Below are 14,376 nucleotides of genomic sequence, written 5' to 3'. Positions count from 1 at the left end.
CCTGATGCCAGGCGCGCAACACCCATTGGACTCAAAGGGCTTCAGCCCCCCCCCCCCCCGTCGTGTGTGGCAGCCCGGGATGAGACACCTTCCCGGGCAAAAAAGCAGCCTCACCCGAGCACTTCACAGGTCTTTAAAAGACCATTTGCATGTTAATGAGGCCTTGCTGTTGTTTCACCCCTTCTAAGAGCCCCTGCAGCTCCACTCTGCCTATTGCTTAAAGTTCAGCCCCCCCCCGAAATTTTTGCTCAGCCCCCCCCCTCTAGTTGCGCCTCTGCCTGATGCACATATATTTCGAATGTGATGAGGGTGTTTTGCGTTTATGTTGTGTAAGGCGGGAGGTGTTGTACTATATGTATAATGTGGGAAGTCAGTGGTGCTTTCCCGTGCATGGGGAGAGGATGCTGGAGAGAAAGTTCGATGCGCAGTGGCGGTTCGACCTCCTGTCCAGAGTCGCTCCATACCGTGGGTGAAGTTATTGAAGAATCCAGACGGAATCGAAGTTGTGTTGTTTCCTTTCACTAACCACAAAACGACGACTACCCGCGCCTACCCTCGACCCGAGCACTCTTACTCCCTATCATCACGGGTACCGTTTCCAATTATACCCTAAGACTGAAAGGCGAGAGACGAAAGCATCCACCGTTTCAGTGTTACTCGCCGAGTTGGAAAACGCCACCTCACGCGCACCAGTTACCACGGAAACAGCCTATCACACCTGTTACGGAAGCCGGAAGTTACGTCAGAAAGCTTTCTAGTCGATGTTCTGCTCTCTATGGTATCCCCTCCCTCTAATTCTTCGCCTCACGTGTACATGATTGGAGCACGTGACTCATGACGTGAGGTTGTCCTAGTGTCGCTCAGAACAGCAGGCTTCAGATAACGGATGGTGTAAACTGGAGGTAAGCGCCGGTCAGGTATGGGGGACGCGGGACCACGCAGGTAACAGAGCCACATCACGTGTGTGGACGGATCGTGTTAAAGCAAGGAAGAGAACGAAGTGATGAAACACAGGAAGGGTCGCAGTAGGTTCGAGGTGGGCTTGAGCTAAGAGAGTGTGCAGGGAGCCCACGGGAGTACGAGTGGTTGCGGGTAACAGCCGGAAGATTGCAGAGGTATCGCGGACGGTATTGTTCTAGAAGGTCGTTCCTTCCTTGTACACAGAGGTTGAGGCAAGCTGTCAGGTCGTTATTGAGACGTCTGCGACCATGTCAAATGACTCAATGCTGCTTGGACGCATTCGGACGCCCTGCCTTTTTAACTTACACCCATTACATTTGGGGGTTTTACGTTTCGCTTTTGACTTTGATAGTATGTACTGCAACATCCCAGTATGCATAATGCTATGGACTGAAAACTCGGGCTGTCTGGAGCACTCAGACATGGTATAGATGCCCAGGGTAGCTATGGAGTTTCAGCAGTCATTTGAGACGGTGTTTTCACTACAGCTGTAGCAAAAAGTAGACTGTTGTTGGGAGCAGTAAGTGTTCAAAAAACGTTTGTTCCAGCCAGAGTGCAACGAATGCTTTGACAGGTTCAATGGGATTTTCGTCATTGAGGACACAAATACGATGGCATAGCGACCAAGGACTCCCACGCAATAGTAGGCGCTGAAACACATCAGTCAGTAGTTATATAAAGTTATTGACGTTTGTATAGCGTACAGTCTACCATTCGATGGCCTTCTAGCGCTATTTATTAGTTTTCTCGTTTACCCTCTACGCAGCACTATTATTTTCTTCTCAGGTCGTGCCTGAAACTCCCTGTGATAACGACTCTTATGAGATTATGGTCGCTGGATTAGTATGTGAAGTATCACCCAGTGAGTATGCAAGAAGCATGTTGTCAAATGTTGGGCAATTGTTCGTGTTAAAAAAACACGACTTTAGAAGATATTGGGTTCTGGACTATAAAGAGTATGAAAAATGGTCACAAATCGTAAGTGTGCCAAATAACCTGCCTATCTTGTAGTGTGCACTAGACAACAGGCTGTAAAAGGGCACTACCAAGTTTGCTGAGTTGAGATGTGAGAAGAGGTTCGGCTCAATGTTATGGTTCTTGTAATAATGTTTCAAAGCAGTTATACCATCATGATACACAGGGCTATGTTGGCATCGAACATCTGTGTTACAAAATGTTGTGAGTATACTTCTGTACTGCCCCTGATGTCTGTTGTATGACCAGTGTACCTATAAAAAAGCCTCAATATGGATGGTTTAACTTTTATTTTTAAAGTGTGCAGAGTAGGTGTTGCCAGCTTTGAGTATCTACGTAGGAGAGATGTGTAAAAGGGTCATTGTCAACAGTGACTGCTTTAAGGCGATATGGAGAGCAGTGAATGTGCCACAGACATTGGCTTTGATATGTTGGTAAATAAGACCTTTGTAGCCTTGATATTGAATAGCATATGACATCAGTGAAGAATGAGACTATGGATAATAAGGGGTGTCCAGTGCCGCCATATTCTGGGTGGACTGGTTTATAGGGCAGTGCCCGATGGGCTGGTCTAACATATCAGTGTGAGGGCAGGTTTTTAGCAGTTTTGGGCCAGATTTATGGCCCTGTGGGCCGTTTTTTACTGCTTCCCATATATTTCCACTTTTTTAACTATATCCTTCGCTAATGTGGGCCACTTTTATTTTGATGCCCGGGCCTATTTTATGTCCCAGTCCGACCCTGTCCATAGTGTGTTACAGTGGCAACAGTTATTGTCTGATGGATTGGCAGAATTGAGTGTCCAGTGGTAGCATGTGCTAACATGACTGTACAGAGGAGAGACGGGCAAAAAGGGAATGTACAAATTGGCCCGGGGTTGCAGTGGATTGAGCATGGGTAGTGTTACATCTGTGCCAAGAGTTGTGAATGTGAATACACTTGTTCAGGAGAAGATGGAGCATTCTTGGCCTTCTTACTACTATTTTTGCTTCTGACTTCTACTTTGGTCTTTTGAATATTCTTGTATGGCTCTTTCTTGATGTAGGAGAGAATTTGATGCCTTTCTAGCAGCTTTGGGATTAATCTTCCTCTTCAACCAAGACCTACAATGTTTCTACGGAAGTAGAAAGTCTTATTTTGGATCATACAGAAATGATCTTTTGAATTATTGCCTCTCCCAATTACACTTCTGATTTGTGGAATTCCTTGGAGAAAGAGACCTAATCTGTGTGTCACTTTGTCTACTGAAACAATATCTTTGTTGTCACAGATTTGTCATGCTATTTGTTATATTTCAGGATGGGTTTAAATCGCCACATGATGAGTTAAGACAGCCAATTTAATTGTTGCTAATCTTACTCTGTGCCATTGCACTACTATGCTTTTTCTCCATTTGTTCTAACATTAAAGTTTGATCGCTTCCCTAGTAAAGTAATTTTGATTGCACAAAACCAACCAAACCTAATACTGTTGTTCCTTTTGGACATATTTATTATTCAGCTGTACAAGAGAATTGTCCAAGTTTTTTGATTGTACCATCTCCATCACTTGCTGGAACATCCTTGTTTTATGTACCCAAGAGAGAGCAATGTTTTAACATTGTATAGTCTTTAATCGGATCACAAGGATTGATGTACTTTGCTTCTTATAACTGACTATTTGGAGTATTTACTAAACTTGATTTTTAAGGTGCTTTTCATGTATTGTGCTCAAAGAATCCAACAGATGGAAACTGACTTTCCCTGCACCATTTAGGTATTATGAATATCTTATAATGCTATTTGGGATGTGCACTGCTCCTGTAATTTTCAACATTTTGTAAACTCAATATTTTTTAATGTCTTGTATATTTTAATGGTTTTTAAATACTTTCGCATAACATCAAGAACGTGTGAGTTTGATGCTTTCAAGACTTAAGTTACATCATTGGTCTTTCAAACCTTAAAAACGTGAATTTGAGAAGGAAGACATTGAGAATATTGGATTTCGAATGATTCCTTCTGGCCTTTCAGTGGAATGAAGGTTTCCATTGTTTTGGACTGACCTTCACCTAATACTGTTAGAGACCCAACCTTTCCTGTATTTATAATCTTTTATCATAAACTTAACTACATTTTTGCATCACTCGTTTTTAAAAAGGAGAGTAGGAAGAGGTGTATTTACTGGGATGAGCACATTGGAAGAGCTTTTGATATGCAAACAGATGTTTGCTCAAGAACCAATCTTCTGCCATCCTGATGTTTCAAAAAAAGTATTATGGAAATAGACACCTATGAAAGAGCGCATGGGGTATTTCGGTTATAAAAGCAAGATGATGATGACCAAGAACATCATGTCTCTTGTTTATTTCCTGGCTTGTCATTCTGAATAGAACAGCTCAGTTTTTGAAAGATAATTTTTAGCCATAAAGATGGCGTGTACTGAACAGTCCTCTTTTGATGTGCAGTAGAAAACTATTAGAAACCTGAACTGATAATCTGAATGTGGAGTGTTCATGAAATCTTAAATCTGGGAATAGTTGTCAATTGAGATGGGTGTTTTTTTTGTTGTTGCATAGTATCATTTCGCTATCCCCTGATTCAAAAAAGTGTCGTCTATTGCTCTGACCCATCGTTATCCTATGTCTTTACTTATGATCAACCTTTAATTCACTCTCATCATCGTATTGGGATCATTCAGTCTTTTTAGACTATCAAGATGGCCCAGGAGCAATGGGGTCCAAAGGATTTTGAAGATTTTCATCTAAAGGCCCTGTAGTTTGATGAAATTAATTTTATTGCAGCCAACAAGCTGTTTTTGTGCCAACTAAAGAATTACAATTGCATGCACTGAAAATGTCACGATTCAGCCATTTCTGGCCATTGAGGAGTTAAGACTACATTGGTTTTAGTTTTACAATAGTATTTGGGTGATTTTTGTTGGCCAATTGCTCATTCTGATGTTCTTTGCCTGCCCTTTTTGTGCCCAGCATAAATTTAGTTTTATGATTATTTTGTTAGCCAGTTGTTCATTCTGATGTTCCAGTGGCTCCTGTACATTCCCATATCATTTATACAGATTTGATAATGGATCTTGTGCCTTCAGAGAGATATAGTAGTTACACTTCAAGAGACACAATAGAATCAGAGTGGCTGCGGCTTCCGTGCATGTTCAAAGGCACGTGCAGCTATGGAAAGTCAACATGGACAGAAGAAGTATACTTTTTAGGTGATACAGTGAGTTCAGGTGATATTTGGGTAGCACTAAATAAACCCTGAAGAATTTGGTAGTATTAAGTCTTCACTAGTGCATGTTAGCAGTCAGCATGCAAAAAGATAGGTGTTGTGTATGTAAAAGGGCAATATCCAGCAGTACATGTGCAGAATAGAACAGGCAGTTGTAAGTGTGGAATTAGGACATGAGCTGTGGTGTTACATTTTATTGTAAAGAACTTTCAGCACTCTTTGCGAATTGGTGAGTAAGTAATTACCCTTTATCATTTATTTAGCACGCTGTAAGTATATGTGAAAATATGGCACAGACAGCAGGGTTTTGTTGAATCCAACTGACTATTGCCTGAGGCTCAGTTGGGTTTTCATAGAGGCTTATGCACCAAAACTGACTTGGCCAAAGCAACCGAAGATATTAGAAACATTAGGGACAACAGTGGAGTGGTTGCCTTGGTTTTTTTAGGCCTACCTGCAGCCTTCAATACCATCTCACTCACCCCGCTTGGCAGGCGGCTAGTGGAAGCTGGGATCTCAGGCAAAGTACTTGATTAGACCTCATTTAATGGGTTGGGCCCAAACTGTGGCCATTTCTGTCTATAGATCCTTGTCCGGAGTCTGTCAGGGCTCTGTACTGAGCCCAATCTGTACGTGGATACCTTCGCCTCATTAATTGAATCGTTTGTCATTTCATTCTTGAATTATGCCAATGACACCCAGATGATGATCGTCAGACTAAATGAGGAATCTGCTGAGGGCGCTAAGAATTCCAGACATTGTCTCCAGGATGTTGCCAGCTGGGTGAGCCTTCACTCCATATCCCTAAATGGGGACAAAACTGAAAATATAGTATTCATTCCAGCCACGAATTGGACCGCCGACTGGTGGCTTGAGTTTCTGGAAACCTCGCTATCTCCCTCGCTTAATGCTTTCAGTTTGGGAGTAGTGATTGGCAAAAATCTGATTTTTGCAGAACATGTCCAATCCATCTGTTCCACAGGTTTCCACCTCCTAAATATAATTAGGCAGATCCTCCATTTTATACCATTATCCGTTAGGAAGGACCTGGTACAAACGCTTAAAATCCAGAATGTATTCAATGGCTTGTTTTTTGGCCTACCTAACCATTTCGCCCAAGGCTTGCAACTAATTCAAAATGCTGTTGGGAATTTTGGTGTTAAGGAGAAGCGTACCTACTACCCAGCATATGTAAACACTAGATGGTCTGCTAGTGCATAAAATATGTTACTTCAAAGCTCTGTGTCACAAGACCATTTATAATTGGGATCAACATCCGTACAAAATTATATTGGGTACACACCAAGTGCAGTCAGTCATGCTGAACTCGCTGGTTCCCCATGGAGAGATTAGAGTTAGTTCTTGTTCGTTGCAAGAACCCCTTGCTGTTAATGTCTAAAATGTACCCAACGGGGACACAGACTATTAAACGTTTTTTCAGAGGAAATAGCCTGACATCGCCTGCAATGCGGGTGAACAATCCTCACTGCTTACCGTTACTATAAAAAAAAAAGTGGAGGGTGGTTTTAGGGTGCAAAATAAGATAATGATCTCACAGCCTTAGGTCCGTACCTGGGGAGGGAATGAACCGACTACGAATGCATGAGGACTACAAGGATCAGGAACTAAGAAGCGTGTTTCTCGTGCTTGGGTGAATTGAGAGGGGTGATGTTCAGTGGGATGACGATCCTGAGGAGGGTAAAAAAAACATAGGTTCCCTCACAGGGGCCTGTGATCTGTTTTAGCTGTCAGCCGTTCCCAAGTATATGTCCCATGTGTCACGTTGTGGTAGGTCCCTCTTTTGTGTACTTAACAAGTGCTGCGTTGTGCCTTATGCTGTCGCCTACTTAAACGGATCTCGAGCCTAAGCTGCCCGGAAGGTGAATCGTGGGATTTCCAGGCTATGTTGATTGTTTTGCTAACCCATACACCAAGTTGAGAAATGTAATGGTATACTTGTGCGTGCGCGATGTGATCCCTAGTTAACACGTTGAAGGGTCAGCGGGCAATGTATGTCCAGTAATGTCCAAGAGCATAGATATTACCACTCCCCACAAGTGCCCAATGACTAGGCAGGTCCACACCAATTGGTTAAAGTCTGCCTCTTGATGGGGGCATGGTGGGCACCCAGAGATTGTAGTTGGGAGCATGTAATGGATAGGCATGGGTTTAAGGTAGGTCTGACAAAGGTAATTGAATTCAGTGTACTTCATTTGGGCTTTCCTATTTAACAGTATTTTTATTGGGATTTATAATTATACACTTGAACAGTTACATAAATTCGAGATGTACTGGCTATTGTACACATTATAAGTAACCCTGGGCGTAGTTTGCTTAGTAGCACTACATGTAGCTACGCGAAGTACACTTTGAACTATGCTCAGCTACTCAAACTGCGTAGTGCGTAGCTGATAGCACTGTGTGCTTGTCTGCTCCGAGCAATAATTGCAAACAGCATCTTGCACAGTGAAAGTTATGATAAAATAAGTATGTCTTTATATGCTAAAATGCATATAGTCATTTCAGAAAAGTGAAAATGATAAATTAGCAAGCAGTGAGAGAGGTGGTGATTTTGGAATCCTCCCTAACCTAGGGAGAAAACCAACCAGATGCCTTGAAAACAAAAAGCACATCTTCTTGAACGATTCAGTTGTGGTCCCATCCTCTTAGGACCACCCCAAGCACAGTTATTGGCAAAAATACAATCCCAACCAAAGGCCCTGCAAAGCATTATGGGATGAGATTAGCAGTGGGCAGTGAATATTATAGTATCCAATATCAAAATAATTCTACAAAGAGCTGCAGTTCAACTAGTCGTTACTAGATGTCCCTCACAAGTCAAATGCAAAAGCTTCATGAAAGGGTTTCAATGCTTTTGCATTTGACTCGGGAGGGACATCTAGTAACAACTAGTTGAACTGCAGCTCTTCGTAGAATTATTTTGATATTGAACACTATAATATTCACTGCCCACTGCTAATCTCGTTCCATAATGCTTTGTAGGGCCTTTGGTTGGGATTGTATTTTTGCCCATAACTGTGCTTGGGGTGGTCCTAGGAGGAAGGGACCACCACTGAATCGTTCACCAGCATGATATGCTCTTTGTGTTCAAGGCATGTCCTCCCCCTAGGTTAGGGGGGACCCCAAAATCATCACATTTCTCATTGCCTAATATTTACATTCACAGTTCACTTTTGTGAATTGGTTATATGCTTTTTAGCATGTAAAATTGCTTTATCATAGCATTTGTGGCTATTGTTGATACTGCTGCTACGCTACGTGTTGTAGCACAGTTTTTGCACTGTGCTACGTGCATTTTGCGTAGTAGTGCAAACTACGCATTGTCCGTGAGCAAAGCGTAGTACTATGCCCAGGGTTAATTATAAGTAATTTCTGTCCGTTCGAACAGTGGGCCTAGGACTGACAACGTTCCATATAATACAGAGGTAATCAGGTGATCAAACGATACAATCAAATGTTACACATGTTGGACTGTGCACCCCACCACAGTATGCGGATGGGCCAAGTCCATTCCATCTATTGGTTCAGTCACGCCTATACCAAGTCTTTTCGCAATCCCTGGGGCCTGACCAGCATCTATTTGTAATGTGCCATCTTTAACCATTCTCATTTAACGCCAAGTTGTGTGCGCCATTACATAAGAAACCTATTAAACTGTAACATGGAAAAAACAAAAGCAGTCTACCTATACTTAGTCTCTTTTACTACTATTCTCAATGCGGTGGCCTACGACCCATCATGGTCCAAACAGGGTGAGGCAGTCTGTGACATCAGGGCCATCCTCAAGTTCGGTCAATAGTCCACGTCTGCAGGGGGGGGGGGGCAGGCAAGGAGCCAGGAAGGGCCTCCACAGGGGAAGAGCGCAGCGCAAGCATGTCTGGGACGATCCATGTATATGCCAGGAGTTGTGGCGTTGCCTCTCCAGCGATCTTCCCGCCCACCTCCCTGCGCAATCCAGTAATGAATTCCCCTTTACTGGGGCCGTCTCGCCCTCCTCACTGTTTGGGCAGCTCGGGTGTTCCCAGTTGAATAGGACCTCGTTCCAAGCTTCGGAGATTGGGTGCTTATGTAATCACTTCAGGTACTCCCTATGCAGAGCCCTGCCCTCGGCCTCCGGCCAGCGTGGCACATCCAGGGTCCAAGCCCCAATCTGTGGCCACATGGCTGATTTTCATGAGATCGTAATTCGCCTCTTGGCCTGGGCCATGGACAGATCAATAAAACTGCTCCTGGCTTTGTGCTTAGGCGGTCTGGGATATAGCCCCAGGAGACAAACCTCCACTGAGCGGGCCAGCGTGCTGCCCAATATGTCATTAAGTTTATTCTCCACCGCCTCCCAAAACCGTTGTAATGTTGTATAGTTCCTCATCATGTGGAGGAAGTCCGCATCCAATTGCCGACACCTTAAGCATTCCCTGGGCTCACCTCCAAATGCAGCCTGTATGCTGTGTGGGGTCATATGTCATATGGACATAGTTAAATGTAAAGTATTTGAGGCGGGAACTGCAGGAGATCTTCTTGGGAGACTCTAAAACACGCTTCCGTTCTGCATCAGTGAGCGTCTTGTTGAGAGATCTCTCCTATTTCCCCCGAAAATCTAACAACGGGGACAGAGATGCCTCCAGTAGCGATGCGTAGAACCACTTAATTTGATGCTCGGCTGTGCCCAGCATAAGCACGGAATGGAGAACCCATGCATCGTCTGTTCGTCTCGACCTGCACCCCACAGTTGTTTAAACATCCTCAGCCGCCTCTCATACAAGAGGAACTGGCCAGGCGGGAGTCCATAGCCCCCCACAAGCTCTACAAAGGGAAGAAAGTATTGGTCCTGGAAACAGTCCCCGGTCGTTTCGATCCCTGCAGACGTTCAAGCGGACAACTGCTCTGTTCCCAGAATCGCCTGGGGAACTACATGTGGCAGCCCTATTAGTGGCAGCGCCAGTCTGTATCTCGGGCCTGCCGGTAGCCGAACCATACGTCTTCTGCAGCACTGTAAGGCTGTGATCTGCAAAGTCGATGCATAGGGCACTTTTGTGGCCCTGTTCAGCAATTTGGCCAATAATAATCGTGGGTATTGTCCTGGCTCTACTAAGTATGTTCTTTCCCGATAGACTCCTTCCAACCACTGCGCCAGCCACTGCAATTGCGCAGCCAGTTGATAAAATTCTAAATCTCGCACTCCCAATCCTCCCTCTCTCATAGGACGCTGCAGTGTCCGCAACGCAACTCTGCATCTCCTATCTGCCCATATAAGGTCACGCACTAACGCGTCCAGTGGCTTAAACCAGCCCGCAGGCATCATAACCGGTAAGTTGGCGAAGAAGTCTAACCAGCGAGGCAGAATGACTATCTTCGTCAAGGAAATTCTGGTCATCAAGGGTAACTGCAACGAGCTCCAAAAGACCACACAAGACCGCGATGAAATACTGCCCTCCCCAGGTTACCCTCCCTCATATCCTCCAGAGAGTAGTAGATCTGAATACCCAAATACCGAAAGGAGTCCGACGTCAAGTTGTGCTTGTCCGGAAGATCCTCCGGTCTAGGGGAAGATCCGGGAACAAGTATGTCTTGCAGCGGTTCACCTGTAAGCCGGACAGGCTACCAAATCCCTCAAGTACAGCAAAAGCGGAATCTGCCCCCTTATCAGCATCATTAAGATAGATCAACAGATCATCGGCATACAGAGAAATTATATATGTTCTCCCGTTCAACAGTTTACCCAGCCCCTCGCCTCCTGTACGCAAAAGTGCAGCCAACGGCTCCACTGCCAATGCAAATAGCAGCGGGGACAAGGGGCATCCTTGTTGGATCCCGCAGGTTATTGCGTACTCTGGGGAAATGGTGCCGCCCGTCTTGACCCAGCGCCGTTGGGGATGTATATAACAGCTGGACCCACTTCTGCCAACCCACACCCAGTCCCATCTTCTGCATTACCTCCATTAGTCCCAATTGATGGTATCAAACGCTTTTTCCAGGTTCACTGGGAGAAGCGTAGCTTGGGTCAGGTTTTTTGCCTCAGTGGTACAGAACCGAATACAACCGATGTAGATTATACGATGTGTTATGGGAGGGTACAAACCCGTTCTGATCCAAGTGAATCAGATTTTTCGTGTAGGGGAGCAGTCTGAGCGCCAGGATTTTACTAAGTACCTTAAAGTTGGTGTTGAGCATAGTCAGAGGTGTTACAGTTGCGGATCGTGTAGAGGGCGGCAAGTGTCCCATCCGAAGGGCTTAATTATACATGGTTACCAGGCGAGTGGCCAACACGATTCCATATTCTGCATAAAACTCAGCAGTCCGGCCATCTGGGCCTGGAGTTTTGCCTCCAGCCAGCAGAGATATGGCTCCCCTGACCTCCTGAAGAGTGATTGGACACCCAGTTCTTCCACAGTGTCTTCAACCTCCGTCAGGGCCAAGACAGAAGCAATCTTCTCCCGCGAGGGTCCCAGCGGTGCCATGTACAGTGTTTCATAGTACGCCTGAAAGGCACTGTTTATCTTATCCGGGTCGTACTCAGTCTTATCCTCCAACATTGATCTGGGCAATGTGGGACCCCCTAGATTCCGGCCAAATGAGCCACCCCAAAAACCGCCCGCTTTCCCTTCCTCGCTCTGCACTTTGTCTATATATACTCTGTAATCGCGTGATCGGAGCCTTTCCAAAGCCTCATCATGCTGCTTCCGCTTAGCCAATAATTGATCCCGGGCTCAGGGATCCAGCCCCTGCATATTTCCAGGGTCTGCAATTCCCCCTCAATCTCTGTGAGCTCTTTATGGAGTTCCCTCTGTATTCCAGTGGTTTGCCCCATGCAGTCCCCCAGCACCACTGCCGTTAAAAGCCTCCCACTCAACTAAGGCCGTAGATGCGGTGTCCACATTCTCGTTAAAATATGTGTCTAGTACAGTGCTCATCAACTCCGCAAACGGCACATCCTCCACAGGGCTGAGTCGCCATGCAGGTATCTGGGGTCTATGCCTTTGGGGCCGGAGAGTCAGCAGCAAAGGGCTGTGGGCCGAGTACATGCGGCCCAGGTATTCGGTAAAGTGGGTGAGAGCCAATAATTTGTGAGCACCAAAATGTGTCGATTCTCATGTGGAGGTGGGGCAAGTGCGAGTAATAAGAGTATTCCCTGTCCGCACTGTTGCAGGTGCCATATGTCGTGCAAATCCCAATGTGCCATCCACTCCCGCAACCCCGCTGCAGTCCGGTGCGTCTGTGCTCCCGCCAGGGGTGGGCGAAAATGGTCCAGTTGTACATCCACTATACAGTTAAAATTTCCTCCCACCACCAACTGCCCCACCGCTATGTGCGCAGAAAGGGATATCGAGTATGTCAATTGGTTGTGATTGGGAGCGTAGCAGCAACAGTGTTAACTCCTGCCCCAGCAGTCGTCCACCCTGCACATACCGACCGTCCGTATCCACTAAGGTGCAGGTCACTGCGAAGGGGACCCCTGGACGTGCCCATATCAACATCCCCCCCCCCCCCCCCCCCCCCCCGGGCAAAGGCAGAGTATTTAGTGGCATAAACCTGCCCCCCCTCCGCAACCGACCCACCTCGTACTATGTCAAATTCACTCGGGCTTTCCTAGATACATTGCGTGTTGTATGACCGGTATTGTTGCTCTTCCAGTGATATGAAATTCCTATAGCCCAACGCCCAGGACATATTGTTTGGGGTCAAGGACAAAAGGTTTTTATGTTTATTTTGTGCCATGGGACAAGTAGGCCCAACGCCCTGCAGCACAAACCATTTGGCTGCCAGTTTACAGTAACACATTATGGATCAGAAACCGCTGTATGGGTGGAAAGTTCTGGACTTATGGCGCTACAGTTGTCAGGGCCCAAATTTACATGTGGCACAGTCCTCGTGAATGGCTACACCCAAGAGCCATTGAAAGGGTAAGGTTGAGAAATGGTGGAGGGTAGTGCCTTCTTAATTGGTCCACGTCAGTGGAGAATCCACGTCAAAAACTTTGTTCCAATTGAAAATGCTTGTGATGTTTTTATTACTAGTAGACAATGCAAATCTAAATTGCGAAAGAAACAGCAAACAAGCCGATACGTGTTTCGCCCATTGGCCTTGGGCTTTTTCAAGGTGGTTTTCAGTAAAGAGCAAGGTCTGCCTGCTAGTGGATAAATCGGTCTCTGCGGTCTCGGAGAACAAAGCTGTCAGAACCCTTCTGACAGCTTTGTTCTCCGAGACTTAATTATTAAGGTGAGCACTCAGAGGAAATGTTGTAAGCTCGTTTTGCACTACTGACAGTGGTTCCAGTATAAAAATGAGCACACGTTTGCCAAGTTTAACAATATGAAGCTACGTGTAATGCTCCCAAAATGCTCTCTGATAAGATGCAAATATCTGTAGAAGCATGGTTGTGAATTTAATAAAATATCTTCTTAAATCTACTTGTCCTGCAACAAAATCCACTTGTCCCTTTGGTGCCATATCATAGCAGCAATCTCATTATATAAGAGCACTGCTAATAGCCTCTCTGATTGTGTCATAAGGTCTGAATAGTAGCAATTGCATTATTTTGCCCCCTTTCCGCAGATCTGCATACTGGGATTTTATGTAGCGGTAAGCAATAGTTCCAGGGTTGGAGTGCCCTTTTGAGGCCGTTCAAACCTACTAATTTGCATGTTTTGGGGTTCTCTGCAGCTCTTCTCAAATCTTCTCCCACACTGAGAACGGTTGGAAATTTACTACTTGACAAGGTAAGAAGTAAACCTTCTTCCAGGGTTGGAAAAAAAGTGGTTGGAGGGAAAGTGAACTTGTAAATGCTCAACAGATTTTTGCATGAGCAAATCTACACATGCATATTTGCTCGCGCTAACCTAAATATTTTCCAGGAGTATGATATCCAGGCCTACTTGCGTAAATTTGTGTGAATCCATGAAAGCTGTAAATTGCACTAATGCAGGGCACATACCGTGGATGCACCTTTGTGATTTTTCATTAAGAATTGGGCCTCTAAGTAGGTCTGGTGCTAACCAAGCTCTTTTGTTTTTATTGAAAGTTTATCTCTTTCTCTATTGGCTGGCTTCACTGTGACAGCATTCTGCGCTTTTGCAAGAAGCATATAGTCACACAAACTTTTATTCACTGCCGGGAACTGCTGTCGCAATCTGTGCTTTTTCAGACCCAAAAATATTTTTGTATTTTGCCAATGTTTGTTATTATGGCAAGGGCCCAG

The 14,376-nt window shown here is 45.2% G+C and overlaps 1 protein-coding gene across 4 annotated transcripts in view; it reads left to right on the top strand.

Moving 5' to 3' along the window:
• The first annotated feature begins 737 nt into the window (after nt 1-737).
• CIPC (CLOCK interacting pacemaker) overlaps nt 738-14,376 on the top strand; it is a 93,020-nt gene continuing 79,381 nt past the window's right edge. Inside the window, exon 1 of one of the 4 annotated variants that reach the window (XM_085626686.1) lies at nt 738-902. The gene's annotated coding sequence lies outside the window, so the exon portion shown is untranslated. Of the gene's footprint in view, nt 903-923; nt 943-1,801; nt 1,823-14,376 lie in introns of those variants that run through there. The other 3 variants (XM_085626683.1, XM_085626684.1, XM_085626685.1) reach the window with 3 other exon arrangements.

Source organism: Triturus cristatus, chromosome 9 (assembly GCF_964204655.1).
Source record: "Triturus cristatus chromosome 9, aTriCri1.1, whole genome shotgun sequence".
Classification (NCBI taxonomy): domain Eukaryota; kingdom Metazoa; phylum Chordata; class Amphibia; order Caudata; family Salamandridae; genus Triturus; species Triturus cristatus.
Note: the sequence above shows the minus strand (reverse complement) of the source record. Positions and strands in the feature narration are given on the sequence as shown.